We start from the raw sequence: 11,929 nt of genomic DNA, 5'->3' as shown, positions 1-11,929 counted from the left end.
TTATTGGAACCTGAGAGGTGACCTTGCCTCCCTCACAGTGGATTAGAACATGGAACTGTGATAGCAAACTGTGATAATAAACTGTGAAAGTTTGCTCAAGTCAGCTCATTTGGCCTGTGGCTCTGGAACAAGAAAGATGTTCTTATTCTGTGTTCAAAAGTCAGGAGACTTGGGGCTGGGAAGGTGGCTCAGTGGTAGAGTGCTTGCCTTGCATGCGTGAGGCCCTGGGTTCAATTCTTCAGCACCACATAAGCAAAAAGAAAAAAGCTGGAAGTTGTGCTGTGGCTCAAATGGTAGAGCACTAGCCTTGAGCTGAAGAGCTGAGGGACAGCGCTCAGGCCCAGAGTTCAGGCCCCATGACGCCCCCCCCCCAAAAAAAAGAAGTCAGGAGACTCTGGTCTCAGGCAAGAGTGAGTGCATCACTCAAAGCTTCAGACATTAGATCAGTGCCAAGAACCAAATCTAGTTTCTCAGGCCTTTGTCCAAGTAGAAACCAAGAGAAATACAGAGCAACTCAGGCGAGGTGTAATCATGATAGGAAACCTATTTGATCTCATCCTACTCAGACTAGAACCATCTTCTTGTGTGCTTTTAAGTGTCTATATTGAAATAATTCTTTCTACGTAGTTTTCAATCCACTCTATTACAGTTACTCAATTTGAAGTGTGCTCCCAATTCCATGTTTGAAAGATCCATTCTTTTTACCACCTTAGTGTGAAAAGGAGTCAGCTCCAACCTGGGATATACCCTGTAAATTATGGAGCTTGGAGGCAGGCCTGGAGATGCTTGTGATTAACCTAGTCCCTGCCCACCAGAAAGGAGATCTTTTCTTTATTCAAAACTTCCTATACAACTATAGGCTGTGGGAAAATGGAGCAAGTGCTGGCTGTTATGTTTAAAAAGTGAGTGCTCCTCTTTCAATCTGGGGCTGCTCAGCCAGCCCTCATGGATGAGTCTTGGGAGTACTGGCTCCAATCTGAGACTGTTTGTTTCACTGGGGTCTTCTCACAAGAACTTGGCATAAGACAAAGAAAAACACACCATGACTAATTTCTTAAGACTGGCCAGCCAGGACATTTCATTTCCCTCAGAAGCTACTGGAGCATTAGAAATCTGTGACAAACCAGGATTACAGGCATGAGCCAGTAGCTCTCACCTAGCTGAGGCTCCAGGAAATCACATTTACCATTTGTAAATAAGTTTTCAGTAGTAATCCTGGAGGCCTGTGAAATAATGTAATCAGAGAAAGGGCTAGGGTGTCAAAGGTGGCTAAATGACTTCTGAGCCAGTAGGGATGCCTTCCATTTGTAAGCCCTGAACCATTTACTTTTTATGTCTTGCTACTTGAACTCAGGGTCTAAGTACCAATCTTTTGGTGCTCACAGCTAGCACTCTACCATTTGAGTCACAGGGTCATTTCTGCCTTTTAGATAAGGATCTTCAAAATTTTCTGCCAGACTTGCTTCAAACGGTGATTCTCAGATCTCTGCATCCTGATTAGCTAAGATTGGAGGTGAACCATTGGCACATTTACTTTGAACAGACTTCTATAAGCCTCTTAGCAGAATTTTCACAGGACTGAATAGACATACTTCACTGTTGTCTCTCAGTTTCACATTCCCATCTGGGACTTAGCCAGATCCTTAGGTGTCCTGTTAGTTCTGAAAAGAGGAGCCATTAAAGTGATGTTCTCCTGTCCTCCCATAGGTACAGATCCCTCTGCCCTAACTGTAAGGAAGATGAACAAGAAGTAAGTGAACTCTGGCACAAAGAGAAGGCCTCTCCTAGCAAACTGGGTATCTTTGAGGCTTCTGATTCAAAGTACACATTTCTCCTTTGCACACTATTTATGATTTCCACCAGGGAGTTAAGGCTTGGGACTTTAGTAGTTGGCAGATGGCATAGGTGTGGGTGTGGTTGTGGTCTCTCATCAATGACAAGGGAATATTGTGTGCAGAGAATCATATCCTGGGGGGAACAACCCACAGTGAGAAATATGGAGAATTGTCTTGCAGCAGCTTCTTAGAACTGGGTTGTGAGAAGCATCCTAATCCCAGGAATCTCCTCCCACTTCCTAATAAATGCACCCCTGCATAGAGGATGGACAGCCTCTGCATGGGGTTTGTAAGAAAGGGGCTATGGGAGGCAGAGAAGGGGGAGGGCAGGTTCTCACCTTGCCACCAATCTGCTCCCAGAACCCTTTATTCCATCTTCACTTTGCGGATGGACTTTTCCACTGATGACTTCTATGAGCCCAGGAACCAAGACACCCTGAATAAACTCATATACTATGTCATATTCAACTTGCACTCTTGGACTTGCTCTTCCTCTTACACATCCTTCTTGACCAGTGGAGTGACACATGATTTATCAGAGCTAGAAAAAAGAGGAGTCCTTGTATAGGTGCCAAGATTTTGTGAGTAGTGATCGAAACTAGGCCCCTAGGGATGGGCTTCTCAGGATGGTGATTGGCCAGGAGCCCTTAGTACTACCCAGCTTGACAAAATGTCCTTTTATGGATATTCTCTGCCAGGTAATGCCTGTTTCTTTTTTAAAATATTCAGGCATCGGTGCTGATTAGAAACTCCCTACCTTCTCACCACTGTTCAGTCCAAACTCAAGTTCAATAGCTTTCTTCATTAAAACCTCATGGCAGTTTAATTACACCTGAACTTATAGACTCCACTCTAAGAATCCTTTACTTATTTACATTCTCAGGTTTCGATCACCATAGAGCAGCTTTCTCTGAATTCGAAATAAAGAACCCTCAGTGGCGTCACCAATGGTGATGATGGAGATCTGGAGTCATCACTGGACTCCAGAAAGAATGTGAATGTAGAGCAGATAAGGCCATTTGCAGAAAAGACCAAGCAGATTTCGAGTCCTGTGGATGTCCCACTTGTTCTGAACCCTACACATGACGCAGATGAACCTGCAGGTACTCCAGTGGAAGAAGATCCAGAATTTATTCACTTGACTTTCACAGTCTGCCTAGATCAGCTCCAAGTGAGTCAAATCAGGACATGTCTTGGCAAGAAGGATAAACCAGCACTTGTGGGGTTTGAGGAAAATTTCCCCAGTCTGTGTTCAGAAGCACCAATAAGTGATGTCTCAAAGCTTGATTCGGTTGAGGAAAGGGAGTCTGTCCTCACAGAGTATCTGCTGCAGGAAAACCAATCTCCAATGGAGAAATTTGAATATGTCCCTCCCTCAACTCAGGAAGAGAAGCCTTTCTGTAATGAGGTGGTAGATCCCTTTGACTACCCTGACCTAGCATTTCTGCTTATAGGCAACTTATAGGAAGATCTAGTGTTATAGGTTCCTTCTCCCCTCCCTGGGAAAATATCTATTTTACTTTTTGTCATGATTGATGTAAAATGTTTATTTTATTTACTCTTCTAACTCTATTAGAATGTCAATATTTATGTTGTACAATTCTTGAATCCTATATACTGTGGATTTTTTCTTCCTATAATCTGATGACCCAGGCACATGGGTCCTGAGTGGGTTGAAATACCTGTAGCTGTACAAGGGAATCTATTGAATATAGAGGCAACTATTAAATGCATAGGCAGTGGCAAAAGTCCATGCCATGCCTCTAGCTCTAGGACATAGCAGACATAGCAGACCAGACATCCTAGAAAGGTGTTCCTCCTTGATCCTCAAGCTCATAATCTGTCAATTGGGACAAATGCCAGAGTAAATGTAGTGGTACATGGGACTCTCTTCCAACAGTGAATTCAAGTATCATTACACATCCATTGTGCTTCATGCAAACATCTAAGAAAATTTCACCCTAAATAACATCAAAAACCTAGTTTGGGGAGAAAATATTTAACAAGATACATAGGATCCCACAATTCAATGAAAATGAATACACATCAAGAAACCTGTGGGACACAGCAAAAGCATTCCTGAGGGGGCAAATTTATTGCCCTCAGTGTCCACATCAAGAAAATAGAGATGGACTAAGTAAATAATCCCATGTTGTAAACTACTAGAAAAACATGAAAAAAGTGGAACCTAAAGTTACTAGACGGAACCAGATTACCAAATTAAGAGCTGAAATTAATGAGCTAGAGATTAAGAAAATTATAAATAAAATTAATAAAACAAAAAGCTGTTTTTTTAAAAAAAATACATAAAATTGATGGACCTTTGGCAAGATTACTTAAGAGAGGAAACCCAAATTAACAAGATCAGGGATGCCACGGGAAAAATCACAACAAATACCCAAGACATCCAAGCAATTCTAAAGAACTATATCCAGAATCCATACTCTCTAAAGAAAGAAAGAAAGAAAGAAAGAAAGAAAGAAAGAAAACCTATCAGAAATGGATGCATTTTTAGAGAAATACAAGTTACCCAATCTGAGCAAAGAACGAATCAATTAAAAAAGCCAATATCTTACAATGAGATAAAGGAAGCAATCAGAAGTTTTCGAACAAGGAAAAGCCCAGGACAAGATGCATTCACTACGGAATTCTGTAAGACGTTTAATGAGGAACTAACACCCATACTCCCCAGCCTCTTCTATGAAATAGAAAAAGAGGGAGCTATCCAAAACTCATTCTACGATGCCAATATCACACTCATCCCCAACCCAAGCAAAGACCCAACAACAGCAACAACAAAAAAACTACAGACCAATCTTCTTGATGAACACAGACAAAGATCATTAACAAAATTCTATCCAACAGAATCCAGAAACATATAAAAAAAACATACATCATGACCAAGTAGGCTTCATTTCAGAGATGCATGGATGGTTTAACCTACATAATTTAATAAATGTAATCCATCATATCAACAGACCCAAGGTCAAGAGCCACATGAGTATCTCCATTGATGCAGAAAAAAGCTTTTGATATGAGACAATATTCATGTTAAAAGCTCTGGGAAAAATAGGAATAGAAGGAACATTCCTTAAAACAATAAAAGCCATATACGACAGACCAACAGCCAATATTATACTTAATGGGGAAAACAACCAATTCTCCTAAAATCAGGAACAAGGCAAGGATTCCCACTTTCTCCACTCTTCTTCAATATACTTCTGGAAACCTTAGCCAGAGCAATAAGGCAAGAAAAAGACATTAAAGGGATCCGCATAGGGAAGGAAGAAGTTAAATTATCTCTTTGGGCAGATGACAGGATACTATACCTCCATGATCCCAAAAACTTCACCCTCAAGCTCTTAGAACTTATAAACTAATTCAGCAAAGTAGCAGGATACAAAATAAACCCACAAAAATCAGTTGCCTTCCTGTACACAAACAATGTACAAGCAGGAAAGGAAATCAAGGAAACGGCCTCATTCACAATACCCCCCCCCCAAATAAAATATTTAGGAATTAGCCTAACCAAAGATGCAAAAGAACTGTTTAATTAAAACTATAAAAACTTAAAGAAAGAAATTATAGAGGACACCAGAAAGTGGAAAGACCTTCCCTGTTCTTGGATAGGCAGACAATGTAGTGAAAATGCCAAAATTAATATACAAATTTAATGCAATTCCTATTAAAATCCCAATGATGTACATTGCTGAAATACAGAAAGAAAACAGTCCAAAAATTCATATGGACATCAAAAGAACTAGAATAGCCAAAATAATTCTAGGCAAAAAAGAAAACATGGGAGGGATCTCGATGCCTGACTTCAAACTCTATTATAGATCCATAATGACAAAGACAGCATGGTACTGGCACAAAAACAGACCCCTGAGGGGCTGGGAAGGTGGCTCAGTGGTAGAGCACTTGCTTTGCATGCCTGAGACCCTGAGTTCGATTCCTCAGCACCACATAAGCAAAAAGAAAAAAGCCGGAAGTGGTGCTATGGCTCAAGTGGTAGAGCACTAGCCTTGAGCTGAAGAGCTGAGGGACAGCACCCAGGCCCAGAGTTCAGGCCCCATGACCAGACCCCCCCATAAAAGAAACAGACCCCCAAAGACCAAGGGAATAGAATAGAAGATCCAGAAACAAAACTACATGCCTATAATCAGCTGAAAATGACAAAGGAGCCAAACACATACAGTGGAAGAAGCACAGCCTCTTCAACTACTGGTGCTGGGAAAACTGGGCGGCCACATGCAGAAAACTAAAAGTGGACTCCAGCCTGTCACCATGCACTAACCACTCTTAGGCATCTATCCTGAACAACAGGAACCAGGATACAAGGACATATGCACCTCCATGTTTATTGCAGCACTGTTCACAATAGCCAGGATATGGAAAAAACCCAGATGCTCTCACTACAGATGAATGGATCAAAAAATTGTATTTATATCCAATGGAATATTATGCTGCCATTAGAAAGAATAAAATAATGGCATTCACAGGGAAATGGATAGAACTAGAAGAAATCATGTTGAGTGAGGTAAGCCAAGAGGAAAGAGACAAATGGCACATGGTCTCCCTGATAAGTGGATGTTAAATCCAGAACATACACAGTAAACAAGACTCGAGAAACAAAAGACCCCCACTCATCTAGTCCAATGATTACTAAATGACCCCATGCCGCTGACCACATATGGTATATATGTGCACATCGGAGGGAAACTAGGAGGAGGACACAGAACTAGAGGGAAACGGGAAAACATACAACAGTGGGACCCATCGGCTGCACCGGACATTGATCAAAACAAACCAAGCAACTTAAAGGCAGCGATGGGAGGGAGGAAATGAGTGGGAAAGAGAAAACAGCTGACACTATGCAATATCACTCAATATGGAAGAAATAACTGTATAGTCAAAGCCCATAGAAATCATAAACTTCATGGACCATGATAGGCAATTTGTCCCATGAGTGTTAGAATGTGTTTGTGACTTTAACTAAGCATCACTATCCCAAAATACTTTGAAATTTATGAAATTATGTAATCAATCACAATAAAAAATTTGGAAAAAAGATACATAAGAAATATGAACACTGACATAAAATACATCATAAATAGGAGAAAGAAGACTTGCATAAATGGAAAATGACTTGCCAGGTGTCATGGACCATCTCACTAATTGTAGCTTCTAAAGTGGCATATTCTAAAGATGGAGGTTCAAAGCAGCACCTGCAGACAAATCTTAAAGACCCTTATTCAATGAATCAGTAAAAGTCAGGAACTAGAGGTGTAGCTAAAGTTCTATGTACAAGTGTTGAACAAAAAATAAGCAAGAGAGCAAGGTCCTGAGTTCAAATTCCAAGGTGGCATGAAAGATAAATATATCAGAGAAACAAAATTTGGGCAATGGCAATTTTAAACTAAAGAAAAACATATACAGGAAAAAGGAAAAGTACATGTTAATACTGTCCTTGAACAGTTTTTTCTCTTGTCCATAGCTCCAATTTGGGATATTTGTTGTTGTTTTTTTGGAAATAATTTTTGGAAAGGTTTTTCTTCCTCAGGTGGGTTTTGAATTACCGTCCTCAGATCTCTTCTTTCTGTGTAGCGAAAATCACAGATGTGAGTCATCCTCCCCTACTTAACTTCCTCTTGTTTTTGCAGTATCCAATTAGTTTGTTTAGGATTTCTTATAGTCTCTTACACATTTTAGAATGAATTTGCAATTAATTTAAACCCAGGTCACAATCTTGTAAGGGGTATTTTGAATGCAAAGGCAATTTGAAAAGTACTGCTCTTTTAGAAATATTTTATCTTTTTGGGTCCAGTTGTGGGGCCTGAACTCTGGGCCTGGGCACTGTCCCTCAGCTCTTCAGCTCAAGGCTAGCGCTCTACCACTTGAGCCATAGCGCCACTTCTGGCTTTTTTCTTTTTGCTTATGTGGTGCTGAGGAATTGAACCCAGGGCCTCAGGCATGCAATGCAAGCGCTCTACCACTGAGCCAACTTCCCAGCCCTCTTTTAGAAATATTAAGTCCTAGCTGGGCACTGATGACTCACATTTGTTATCCTAGCTTCTAGGAGGCTGAGATCTGAGGATCACAATTCAAAGCCAGCCTGAGCAAGAAAGTCTGTGATATTCTTACTCTAATTAACCACCCCCAAAACCAGATATGTAGCTGTTGCTTAAAGAAGTAGAGTGCTAGTCTTGAGCAAAAAAGTTCTGGGACGTTGCCCAGGCCATGACTAAAGCTCCACAACTGATAAAAAGTAAAATAAAGTACAATATTGAGTCCTTTAGTCATAGGACAGGGTTATTTTTTCCATTTCAGTGGATCTACTTGAATTTAAAGGCCTTTTTCCATTTCCAAATCACTCATCTTTTTATTGTTGATGTTCTGTGGTGGTCTTGGTGCTTGAATTCAGGATAGGAGCTATCCTTGAGCTTCATTTAGCATGAAGCTAGTACTGTACCACTTGAAATACAGGTCACTTCCAGGTTTTTTGGTGATTAATTGGATCTAGGATGTGGTGCAGGAGGAAGGGGAGTAGAAGGAATGGATTGGGGGTGTCCCTCCTTACCCTGGTGCTTTAGTCATATGAGATGGAAAGTTTGCTGAAAATGGGCAGGTCTCCTGAATTGTCCAAGATGGGTGAATCTGACCCAGCATGGCTCCTGCTGTACTGCACAGGTAGCCTTGACCCAAGAGAGAATTCTGAGGGGTGGCATGAGAATCAAACATGTGAGAGAACTCAGACATGGATCAGAATAGGAAGGTGGTGGGGTAGACATGAAAGGCAGCCCCATGAAAGAGGTAAAGAACAAATACCTGACTCTAGAAGGTGAAGGGGTTATTGGTGCCATCAGGAAGGTTGGGTGAACCCAGGAGGTCATCGGCAATCAGGATGGGTGTTGGGATGATCGACGTGGGGCTATCTAGCAGCCTCGTGGTGGCAGCAGTCTCATTGGCACTGGAAAATCCAGCAAAGCTAAAGCTATGCTGGAGATAGGGAAGGTCTGCAGAAAGGTCCTGGCCAGGGCTCTGTGTTCCTTGGCTTTGTGGATGAAGTGGCAGCAGGGCTCATAGAGGCAAAGGTTGGTGACATGGAAGGTACTAGATCTTGCACTTGGGATGGCAGGCTAGGCTGTGGAGCTTGTGGATGCTGTGCATGAAGTGACACTTGTCTCTATATTTATAGGTGTTTTCTTCAAATTGGAGGAATAGCTAGTTCTTATAGCGACTGGAATTGACCTGCCCCTTTTGGTCTGCTTCTGATTGGGCAGCAGCTGCTCAGCACCTGTGAGAAAGAGCAGTCTCTGAAGCTGCTGTCCCTAGAGTACAAGACTGGGACTGGCTCACCCTTCAGGTTGCTGATGACCTAGCTCTGGTGGAACTTGGTGCTGGGCAGGGTGTAGGCCAAGTGCCTCCAAGGGAAACACCTCAGCAGCAGGAGAGACCACTGCCTTCCTGTCCAGCAAGCAGCCCCTTCTCTGGGAGCTCTGTCATTGAGCATCTTGGCAACCAAAACTTGCATAAAGCTTCTCTCAAGTTGAAAATGGTGGCAGATATGAGTGGGGTAGTCATTGTGGACACTGACAGAGGACAAAGGTGCAGATTTGGTGTCATGAAGGTCCTGATGTGGGAAAGGTGCTTACTCTGCCACTTAGGTCAGGAGTCCCACATGTCTAATCCCAGGGCCCCTCACCTTTCTCACTCTGCCCTCATAGAACTTTAAGTGGATTTTTTTTGTTTTCTTTTTAGATTATAAAATGTCAGTGCATCAAATACAAGGGATTGCTGCATATTAATTGGGTTGCATGTAGTCAGGTTTTTTGTTTGTTTTTCGTAAGTCGTGGGGCTTGAACTCTGGACTTGGGCACTATCCCTGTGCTCTTCAGCTCAAGACGAACATTCTACTGCTTGAGCCATAGCACCACTTCCGGTATTCTAGTGGTTAATTTGAGATACGTGTCTCACTGACTTTTCTGCTGGGCTGGCTTTGAACTGTGATCCTTAGATCTCAGCCTCCTGAGTAGCTAGAATTACAGGCGTGAGCCACTAGCACCAGGCAAGTAGTCAGTTTTTCATCAGAACAAATACCTGAGAAAAGTATCTTCTGAAGTGAGATTATGTGTGTGGAAGATAGGAAGAAAAATGAGAAAAACTGGAAATGTTGGCAGAGGCTGTAATTTGGGCTTTTGGGGAACAGTGCAAGGATATACATTCAGTGGCACTTTGAAGCAAGGTAGTAAGACCCTCTCAAAAATATTAAATAAAAAAGGGATAGAGGCACAGTTCAAATGTTAGAGCATTGCCTAGTGTGTGTCTGGCCTGGAGTTCACTCCCTAGCCCCAGAGATTTGACTTGGAAGGGGCTAATCTGAGTGTTACATGTAATCAATAGCAGGTTCTCTAGCACTGATCTTTTGATTAAATTGAATTAATGTGTGTGTGTGTGTGTGTGTGTGTGTGTGTGTGTGTGTGTGTGTGTGTGTGTGTGTGTGTGTGTGTGTGTGTGTGTAGGTGGTATGGTGTAAGAGATAGCAACTGAGTTTCAATCTTCTGAAGGTGAATATCTAGTTTTCCCAGCACCATTTTCAGATCCAATTTTTTCTCTGGTAAAAATGGAACAGTATTGATTCAGTTCACTCTAGAAAGATAGAAGCTAGACAGGGACACAAAAGAAATATTTTGGTCCAGTATTCTGTTTAAATACAGAGCTCAAGCTTTTTGTTTTATCTTTTAGTTTTGTGGCGGGCACTCTGCCCCTTGAGCAACACTTTCACTCCCAGCTTTTTCCTGGTGAGTTGATGAGAAGTGTCTCTTGAGTAAGTAATATTATAGGCCTGAGCTTTGGGTACTGAGCTACAAAAGAAAACAAATTTAAATTTTCTAATAGGTTTATTTTTACAGCATAGTTATGGTATAATACAGGTATATCCATATATCCCATACATATTGTGGATTGTTTTCTTGTGCTTTTGTTTTGTTCCAAGGGCTTGAACTCAGGGTCTAGGTGCTATCCCTGAGCTTTTTTGGTCAAGACTGTTGCTTTACCACACTTTGATCCACACTTTGGATCCACACTTTGTGTTCACCCATGGATCAAAGAGAAGGGTTACAAAAATATTTTCTTTTCTTTCTTGCATCTTCCTGAAGGTGTTGGAGAAGAGAAGACCTTTGACAAATGGGGCTATTGGGTATTTGACTTATTGTGAGATGTCTGCTTATCAAATTAAGACATTGTTCAAAGAGCACATTTGAACCAGTCTGTGTTTACATATACAGCATCCAGAAATAATGAAAAACAAAACCAATCAAAAAAGAGAATAATCATTCATTTTCCTGAGTATGAAAACCCAGGAAAATGTTTCTATGCCCTATGAACTTTGACCCCACATGCTATAGCAGGATTATTTTGGTATAGATTTTCTGGCCCCCTTCATCACACATAGCAGGAGGAGTGCAGGAGGAGCAGCTTAGCAGGAAAGCAGCTAGGCAGTGTTGAGATGCAATGCAGGCCCCTTATGGACCCTCTTGATCTAGGTTCTGAAGAGGATGCTTCAAGGTAGGGGCAGTGGGAGTCAACCCCAGAATGGTCAAGCTGAAATCCTGAAAGCCTGTGAACAGCTTTCTATGCCCTGGATTGAGTGAGTTTGCTGATTCTTACATTCATATTCTTCGCCCAATAAACAAACATGGCACCTCAAAGCAGAGTCCTGGGCCTGCCCTAGTCCTTGTGAGTGAAAGGTGCTGGAAGCATAGGAAGCACAGTGATCTAGCAGGCAAATCTGGAGGACTGAAAGGCTATGGAAATGGCAGCCCTGGTTACTCAGAACCAACAGATATCCCTTGCAATGGCCCTGAATTCCAGGAGACTTGGCAGTTTCCTCTCAATTCTGTGACAAGTAGGCTAAAGGCAATTCTGTCTGATGCATGGTGACAAGATGCCTAGAATTACCTATTCAGGCCCTAGGAAAGGCTGGAGTTCCAACTCCAATCTCCACTAATCATAAACCAAGGCCAACCAGCTGTATCAATAAAGCCATGTGTCTCCTTGGATAGTAGTTGGAGCTGGCAACAAGTGTCTCACAC

General features: G+C 41.9%; 1 pseudogene; it reads right to left on the bottom strand.

Annotated features, from left to right (window-relative positions):
* Positions 1–8,424: 8,424 nt before the first annotated feature.
* LOC138803795 (mRNA decay activator protein ZFP36L1-like) lies at positions 8,425–9,419 on the bottom strand (annotated as a pseudogene).
* Positions 9,420–11,929: the final 2,510 nt, after the last annotated feature.

The sequence above is a fragment of the Dipodomys merriami genome, unplaced genomic scaffold (assembly GCF_024711535.1).
Source record: "Dipodomys merriami isolate MVZ:Mamm:240054 unplaced genomic scaffold, mDipMer1.0.p SCAF_3488, whole genome shotgun sequence".
NCBI lineage: Eukaryota > Metazoa > Chordata > Mammalia > Rodentia > Heteromyidae > Dipodomys > Dipodomys merriami.
This window is presented reverse-complemented; position numbering and strand designations above follow the sequence as displayed.